The sequence below is a fragment of the Cupressus sempervirens genome, chromosome 2 (assembly GCF_028749045.1).
Source record: "Cupressus sempervirens isolate cs-2001-9-10 chromosome 2, ASM2874904v1, whole genome shotgun sequence".
Taxonomy (NCBI): domain Eukaryota; kingdom Viridiplantae; phylum Streptophyta; class Pinopsida; order Cupressales; family Cupressaceae; genus Cupressus; species Cupressus sempervirens.
In genome coordinates, this window is record NC_143119.1 from 369,971,838 (window position 1) to 369,981,401 (window position 9,564).

At 35.1% G+C, this 9,564-nt stretch overlaps 1 long non-coding RNA gene and 1 pseudogene across 2 annotated transcripts; one reads left to right on the forward strand and one right to left on the reverse strand.

The window, feature by feature from the left end:
• Positions 1–1,339: 1,339 nt before the first annotated feature.
• On the reverse strand, positions 1,340–2,722 carry LOC149572670 (purine permease 1 pseudogene; annotated as a pseudogene). Its single transcript, XR_016359268.1, has one exon. The product of XR_016359268.1 is annotated as a purine permease 1 pseudogene (transcript).
• Positions 2,723–2,914: 192 nt separating this feature from the next.
• Positions 2,915–4,937, forward strand: LOC149572671 (uncharacterized). Its single transcript, XR_016359271.1, has 3 exons — positions 2,915–3,213; positions 3,868–4,016; positions 4,308–4,937. It is a non-coding gene; the product is annotated as an uncharacterized LOC149572671 (long non-coding RNA).
• Positions 4,938–9,564: the final 4,627 nt, after the last annotated feature.

A 9,564-nucleotide genomic window follows, 5' to 3' on the forward strand; every position in this document is an offset into this window, starting at 1 on the left:
ATATATATATATATATATATATATATATATATATATATATATATATATATATATATATATAGACATACCACAAGTGTACTTGAAAAAAGTTGTATGGTTGTTTCTATAATACTTAAATAGTGATAAGCACAAATTTGAGATCTTTACAAATTTTATTTTTCACTAAGAAGATATTTTCGTAACTCGTGGTTATAGAATTAAGATAAAATGCATAAATAATGATGGCAGAGGAAAAATGTTTAAGTTAGTGTACTCTAGATGAGAAATATGTGGTGCACTTAATTTCTTATTTAATTTTCTTTTTCTTTTAATAGAAATAATAAGGGTTTTGCATTACCTATTACTCATCATTTGTTTGACTATGATATTACATCTATTAGTTGTACAACTTATTGTTTTTCATTAAGTATGTGATTATGGGATTACCTTCAACACTTTAGCTATCCTTGCCTTAATTTTCTATATGTAAATCACAAGTGTACTAGGAGGAGCTTCAAAGATAGTTTCTATACTTAAACAACAATAAGCACATATTGAAATAGTTTTTCTCTGAAGTATTGAGCTTGTCTAAAATTAATGTAATAATTCATTGAACTAAATTTATAATAAGTATTCAACCATTGACTAATGATTGGAGATGGACAATATTACAAAAACTTGTAATAACTTTAATTTCTCAACATTCAATTAAAAAAATTTCATTACATAATAGTATTTTTTCTTTAATGTGGAAAATAAATCTCACCTTAAACACTTCATAGGAAAATAATAGAATCCCTACAATAGTTTTGTTCTTAGGACGAGTTCCAAAGGTAGTCTACATGATAGCAATTTTTTTTAAATGTAGGAAGTAAAGTTCACCTTGAACACTTTATAAAATAAAACAATATTATTAAAATCACTACAATATTATGATTCTTAGGAGGAGTTTTAAAAGTAGTCTCTATATTAGTTGCATAAGTGTAAGCACCTATTCAAGATTTTAACCAAAAAAAATATTATTTTATCTTAATATTAAAATATCATTTCAATAAAAAAAAGATAAATTATGCTATTATTGAGAGTTGACTACATAGATTTAAATTCTAGATATCAATAATTTGATGATTTACAATATTTAAAAAAAAAATTAATAAGTATAATATATCTATATATATGTGTAAAATAACTTTATTACTATTTCTGTATATAAACTTCAATATTTATATTTTCTTTTTTTTCATTAAACTTTGTGAAGAAAAATAGATTATTACCATTTTTATTTTGTGAAGAGCTGAAGTAAAACTCGCAACAGATGTGAAGAATTCAAAGCGTAGCGGTGTAAGCTGTACAATCATCGTGTTCTTTAAGTTTTTTCTTTTGTTCGTATAAAGCCCGGAAGAACACATTTTGCAGATACTTCAGTTGCCAGAGCTTTCAGTTGTGTATCTATGCTAGGATAGCAGGAAAACATGACGGGCTTCTTGATACTGGGCACATCGACATTGACGAACTAATTTTGGGTTGTGCCACAGTATTTGTTGCATGAGGAAACGAAATAGTACATAGCGTATATACCCAATTAAAAGAAGTTATGAATTACGCGGTGTTGTTATACTTAGGTAATTCAACAACCATCTCCAAAGCCAGCACTTCTTCTTTAGCAGTTGCAGAATCAAAACCTTGTCTATGCTCCTCTGGCATATTGCTGCTCTGCAATATGTTTTTCGTGTATTCCCCATAAAAATAGGATGCGAATCCCCACATGGCCATAGCGAGAGACATGCCTTTCTCCCCTGTAAACTTCTCATGGAATATAACAACCGCAAGTACCTCCACAACTGGAGTTAAAGAAGTCATCAATACGGCACTCCACAGAGAAGAAGTCAAAAATATGACACCATAAACTCCGAGAAAGAAGAGCTGCCAGCAAATTGCATTCCAAACCACAGACATGTAGTAATTGAATTTACCCACATCAGATTCCACGGCTTCCCTCCCAATAGCAGGGAAGTCCTTGTTGACAACCATGCCTATCATGCAGACAACAGTCGCCGACAAAGACATGATAAGCTGCATCTCCATAACAAGAGTGTATGTTATTCTGCGCGTGGTTTTCCTATAGACAAGCTCTATCAAAGGAAGAATGAATCCATAGAGAGCTGCTGCGGCGCCTGCAGCGAAAAACCCAAGCCAGTATCGTTGAGAAGTAACGCCGTGTGGCCTATCTCCATCGGCGTGGAAGGCCAACATAACTGCTCCCATGGTGAGCAAAACAATGGCATTGAGTGAATAGGCAGTAAACTTCTGCTTTACCAAGAGGAAAGCGAAGAGTGCATTGAAGGCGAGCTGAGGAGCAACTAAGAGAGATGCGGTGGAGAGAGGCAGGAAAGCGAGCCCCCATGTATAGAAGAAATTATCAAGGCCTGTGAGAATACCGATTACAACGGATGCGAGAGAAAGCTTGGGAGTTACATGGGTGCTTTCACTTTCAGAGGACTGTCTTCTCATGTGGGAAGAAATCAAAATGGGGAGAATGAGGAGAGGACAGGCTGCAGTCTGAAGCCATGCACAGAACCATATGCGATTGCCACCGTGCAAGAAATAGAAGCGGATTAACAAGTTACCTGCCACTCCGCCAATTGAAAAAGCTACGCAGTTTAGGATGAGAAGAATCCATTGCCCCAAGCTTTTCTTCTTTGACCCCATTGGGCATACAACTGATCACCATATCTTATCCTTATATCTTTGGCTTCGAATTTATAAACAAAATGAAGCATAGGTTTTGTTTTCGCCAGAGTTACATTCCTGATCAAAGATAAGGTTTGATTCCACGTAGCAGACCTAATGGCTGTAATGTTGAATTTGGACGTTTTGGGCCCACGGCTTGACTTAACCTAGCCGCCATATAAGTCATTTTTTATTTTTGTCCTCACGTTGCTGCTTGCGCCGGACGGAAATTTTTGTTTGCGGCCCCGGTTTCCTGCCTCCCGCATATGCATTACACTAACCTGCTGATAGCGGTTCCAAATGACAGAGCAGCCAACGCGGGACAGAGAGCTGCTTTTCCGTTAGAGGGAGCTGCCGGGAGTCTTCCGTTCGGGAGTGGGATGCTGCTGATAGTTTTCGGTCCACGGGACCACACAGCTCTAGTGGCTTGGGCAATAGTAGCAACGTGTAGGGCTAGCAGCATCATCGCACAGCTGGCATCCAGGTTTTTGTTTCGTTATGCAGGTGAGACTGTAATTCAAGTAATAGGAGTGCGTATCTTGAATTTTCATGATGGTTAGTATTGTACTTTTAGACAGAATTATTCATCAAGAGTTTGTATTTTAAATCAGCCGTCTTTCTCTGAGGTAGAAATTGTTTCTGAGTTTAATCACAACTCACATACAAAAACGAAAATAAATCTGTTCTATTTTTGGTGTGATTTCATTTCAAGGCAAATCATGCCGCTAAAATCAGCATTTCCATGAACCTTTTTCATCTTATTTTTCCTCTATTGTAGCTTGTTTTGATAGTAACTGATTTGTTTCGGTCTATAGTTGTGCGTACACTCCAAATTGGTTAATAAAAATAACTGGTGTGGATTTGCAGTTGTTTTCTTTTAAGTTGCTTTTCTTAATATGATAAAATAGTTATTTGTTATTAGTTTAAATTCTTTCCATTGAAGTTCTCCATTACTATTTTTTGTCAGCCTATTTCTTGTCTAAGAAATGCCTCACACAGTTTTATTTTTCTTCATGGGACATTACCTAATAAAATCCCAGGAGTCAAATCATTGAGGCAATTTGGCAATACATGAAGATAGAAATGATCAGAAATCACCTATAAGCATATGATGATATTTATTGCTCTTATTTTTATTTACTTGAAATTTGAATACAGGCAAGGGAAACAAGAGGAGGATGTCCATGTATGTGAAATTACGTACCTGATGATTCTCAGATCATGTGTGGAAAGAGGCGCCTACATGTACTGACGTCTATAGAGTGTACTCTCGGGCATTGCCCGCATGGAGATCATTACAAAACCAGGTCAGTTTCTTAATATTGCTCAGTACATAGGTTATGCCATTGATGTTGATACAGTGAATATTGGCATTATGACTACGTTAATTTTATCCGACTTTGGAGTCAGCAAATTGAAGCTAAAGAAAAATAATTAGATAGTATTCTTTTACTACATTAGATACTCAACAATTCAAGAATTCCAGTTCTGACCCATATAATCACGGTAGTTTTTTTTGAGTTTTCATAGAGACCTATTGCCTATCATAACAAATTTATCACTTGAAAATCGTATGTGATGTACATGGAACATTGCAGGCCCTCTCTTCTTCAATTCCATGACAAACCAACGAGCAAAACATTTGCCAATGCGAATGCATGTAGATTTGTTAGCAAGGATGAAAATAAACAAACTTCCAAGGTAATGAAGATGGGATTGGCAGCGGTCTTGGCATGGCAATTGGGTTGTGGGACTACTATTGCCTCTCAGCTTGGAAAAGACCCAGTCCAACCCTTTACTATGTATGCTAGTATTTCGTAGGTGCTCTTTACTGTTTCATATTATATATTTATGTCATTTATAATGTTAAAGCTCCAGAGTTCTTATATTTGCATTAACCCTTATGGTGCTAGCAAGAAGCATTGTATCGAACAATTGGTTGAAGGAAGGGTGATTAGCAGGCAGAAGGGTCTCACTGCCAATGTCTATTATTTACATATCTCCATTTGTTAAAACTGTCAATTGTTATTATGCTACAATCACCAAAGCCACAACCCATTGTCTCCCATTGATGTCTATATATTCATTTTGTGAAAGGCATCAAATGAGATAAGAGAATCGAATCATAAGAAAGGCATACATACATACAATATGTACTATGAACTGTATATTGTGATCTGACAGTACTGATTATATAATGTTAGTCCTAATATAATTTCCTTACATAATAGGATAGTTCTGCGTACATCTACATATCTCTGAATTAATATGCATTTTATGATTATCTATCATGGTATCATAAATATATTGCTGATTGAGAAATGGTTTAATACACTTCAACCCCAATGCCTATCGGTTGTACTCTTGCACCCTATCTGGTACAAGCGCTAGTTTATTTCTTTATCTGCTTCCTAAGTTACAAAGGGCCCATTACAGAATTGGACTAGAATTGGGTTTGACAAAATCCAATTTTGTTTGAGCTACTAAAATAAAATTAGAATACCATTCTTTTAATTTTGACAAAAAACAAGGATACCAGTCTTCCATGAAATAGTAGGAATTGGGAATTTATTCCAAGGTTTGTCATTTTGGGGATTACAACAAAATTGAAATGAATGATTCTTGACATCCATTCAATTTGTAACCTAAAAATAAACACAATTTACCATTTTGTGGCCATGATTTTCAGCATTTGAAGGCGAATGAAAACACTGTCCATACTGGAGGTGACTATATATTCTGAGGTATTCTAAAAACCTAGGTATGTACACATATCCATCTTTTGTATAAGAAAATGTAGCAGGTATAGTGTTCGAGCAACCTATTTGCTTCTCTGACTGCACTTGAAAAGATAGCATGAGTTGTTCAATAATAATTCGTAATAGTATTTGCAGAGGTTTTTTTTGTTAAAATCCTTAAGATATGCCAATAGCTCTGCTAATTTTTCAATATCTTCCCCTGAAGAACCTAGGGGAACATGGCTATGAGACCCAAAATAGAGGATTTGTACCCAATTTTATTCTAAGGATGACATCAATCACAGGCATTTTGTCCTCATCATTGTTCCACATCTGCCAAATTTATCTCTGTTCTGATCTGTCGTAGCACCATGGACAACAAGCACCTATAATAACTCACCATGGGAAGAACCACAGTAGTGGGAACAATTGATCCACCTTCAGCAATAGCGGGAGTACCCAAAGGAACCAACAAGTGTCCCATCCACTATGAGTAACAAACCCTCCTACATAAGGGTGGGACAACACCTTCAAATGCGACACCCATTTAATAATTGACCCACAGTCTTTAGTCCTCTCTGCAAAACCTCCAAGAGAGTGCCCAGTTTGCCTCATGCAATATCCATTCTCAACACCCACATAAATGGGTGCTCGAATTCTTCCAAACCCAATGTCAATTGCTCCAACTACTCATTGGATTTGATGGCGATGCTATCGAAGGAAATATAAATGACAGTATTGAGTTTTTGGGTGTCAAGTCACTTGAGACAACTCTCATCTTACTAAAAAAGACTCATTTGCATGTTCAAATTTCTTTCTTGCAGCAGATTGGGAAGAAACACAAGCCCAACCATTACAAGAAAGTGCACTTACTATCTTGGGGGGTTTGAGCTCATTACATAGTTGTTGACCAACAAATAGTCTACCTAATTTAGAAGCTCTTTATCCACATTACACAAGTGGCGATTGTGATTTTGAAGCCCAATTTTACTCTGGATATCTGGTAGAGTCAATTCATGATTCCTATTATAATATAGCTAACTTGGTGATATGAATTCCAAAGACTCACTTGCATGTTCAAATCACTTCCTTGCAGAAAATTGAGAAGAAACACAAGCCCAACCATTACAAGAAAGTGCAATTACTATCTTGGGGGGTTTGAGCTCATTACATAGTTGTTGACCAACACATAGTCTGCCTAATTTAGAAGCTCTTTATCTACATTACACAAGTGGCGATTGTGATTTTGAAGCCCAATTTTAGTCTGGATATCCGGTAGAGTCAATTCATGATTCCTATTATAATATAGCCAACTTGGTGATATGAATTCCAAGCCCTCACACTATTCCCCATTGTAGTAAATGATTCTGAAACCCTTAAAACAACTCGTATATTTTAAGTTTGAAGTTTGAGATTTTAGGATTTGCATCTTGAATGTATATAAGGTATAAAAGATGGAAGGCCTTTTTAAAGCAATTTAATAGAACTTGGGTTGTAGTGTAAGAATTGAAGTCTTTGTAAACTTACTTTTTAATTGCACTAAATGTTCTAATAAGTTGTTTACTTCAAAGTACTTCCATTCTTGAAAGAATGGAAATTAATCTATGTATAAAACATAATGACAATAGTTATGGAAGTCAATTGATGTACCTCTTTAATAACATTTTTCACTTGAGAAGACCATCATCACTAGCAAGGGTCACTCTAAATAATTTTTTTTATTCAAATAGAAAATAACTCTTTTATCTATAATAACCATGTAGTTTTGAGATTTTATTGCAAATTTTGTTTATTTTGTTAAAGCTCCCCTTAAACCATAAAGGTATCTTTAGTATGTGAAAGAACTTTTCAATTTTATTTAGTCACTTTCTTTAATGACATTTTAGTCCAAGCTAAAATGGATGAAAAAACACCATTTGAGTCCTTGATTTCTAACTAGGCAAAAAACAAAAAATTCCATGAAAAAATTTCCACCATTTTTGTTACCAAAATTTTACAGTCTTTTTACAAAGGCTCTAGAAAGATTCTTGATTGAGTTTGATGTTTTGAACAATCCAACAACCTTTGAGGATTTTATCTTAATCGATTAGGTAGAGATGAAATAATAAATTGGAGGATCATAAATAAAAATTCATTCTTTTGTGGAAGTAGGGAGCTGAGGATGACATATTCATAATTACTCAAAAAAGGAGAAAGCAATAAGGGTTGTATAGAAGTATTATGTTCTGTCAATAGTATCTTTTGTAGAAAAGGTTATGTTCTGACTCATTTATTAAAGACATCACCACCTAATGCAAGAACTTCCTTTTGTATTCCTCCATGATGAAAAAGATGCTGACATGATTTTTAAATCAATCAACCAACATGTTTGGATTGCAACTTATTTCTAGTTTCTAGAATCATAGGCTTCAAAATAACAAGAAAGACAAAAATCATACGTATTTGTTTCCTATATATTTTTTGTTAATCACTTTTTATATGTGCAGAGTAATCTGTATATAGTCTAACAAACAAATAGATCATTTCTAAGAATTTTCCTTAGGGCAGAATCACTCAAGACCAAGAAACTCAATAACTAGCACAGTATAGACCAATAGAGTATGATTAGAATAAAAATATGAAATTCAATTGATGTATAAGTACAGTAGGAGTGCCTGTATATAAAGACCTCTATAATGACTAGGAGTTAGCAATATGATAAGCCTCACAACTAAGCACATGTCCACTAAGAGTATATTATCCTCCATTGAGCACATAAGTAAGTGTGATGATGAGAGGATAAGCTAACATAGGCATGTCATGTAAAATTATGTTGTAGAGACCATGTGCTTAATTAGTGTGTGAACAACTATGTTGTCTACATGACAACTCAGTTGATTATACAAACTCTACTATTGTAGACACCATGTGCTAAAATAGATTTGCTAACTCTTGTGTTGTAAACATGACAACTCATATGAGTATGCATACTCCTAGGTGTCTAACCTAATAAATAATAAAATAATGCATTTATTCTAAGTAAACTTAAGTAATGTGTAAATAATAATTATTTACACTAACACCCCCCCTTAAGTGCAACTTAGGGGAATGCACTTAAGCTCACAAAAGCTATGATGAAATGCATCATGGGTCTCAGCTACTAGGCCATCTTAGGTACCCATGTACAAATGCCATATTGTACATATAATGCAATGCAAAATCTCTTTGAAAATGGAGAAAGAGGGAAAACCTCATGGGAAAAACCCTCCCCCAAAAAGAGAGATAAATACAATAAAGAAAGATGCATGAATGGATGGAGTAATCAAGACCCCCCCATTATGACATACATCAGGCATATACAATAGAGAATCCCTCCATGAAATCTCCCTCTTAGTGAAGGATCTCCTGTTGATGAGTGCTTGAGGACAAAAGAAAATACAATGCCTACAACAAAAATTTCTCCCTTTAGGAAGAAGATGCACCAAGTATAGGTGCAAATATGCTTCCCATTGTGGATAGGAAGATGGAAGAGGGATCCATATGTAGTATGGTGTGGATTTTGGCTCTAAAGTCTACTCATATGTTTACAAGTCCTTGATGAATGTAAATGCCACAAACTAATATGGTGGATTCCCAAAAGAAGGTGGCAAACAAGGTAACATGTCCATAGATGAAACTGAATCAACCTCCAAAGACAATAAAGCATCTTGATAGGAATATATGGGAAGAGAAGCAATGTCACCTCCCCTCAATGATGAATGCACACCCATGAAAGAAGCTCCTTGATGACTAAAGAAGTTGCACCATGAAAGTTGAATGATGTTCTTCCTTGTAGGAAGAAGTGGTGACATAGGTGTAGTAGAGAACACTCCCCAACTAATAGGAAGAATCCTCAGAGGATATGATGTCTGAAGAAACTGGAATACAATCTCCAAAGACTGAGATTTCTCCTCTGAAGTGAAAGAGTCCTTGTCCATCTACTATAAAAAAATGTCCACAATAAATTCAGTCTCAAAAGAAAGCTCAAGTGGTTGATGGTCAAAGTGTGCCCTCAAAACAAGTGAAGAAGAAGTATCCTCAACAAAGAGAAGATTGATGTCATTAATGATGTCTCCCACATATTCAATGTAAGACTCCA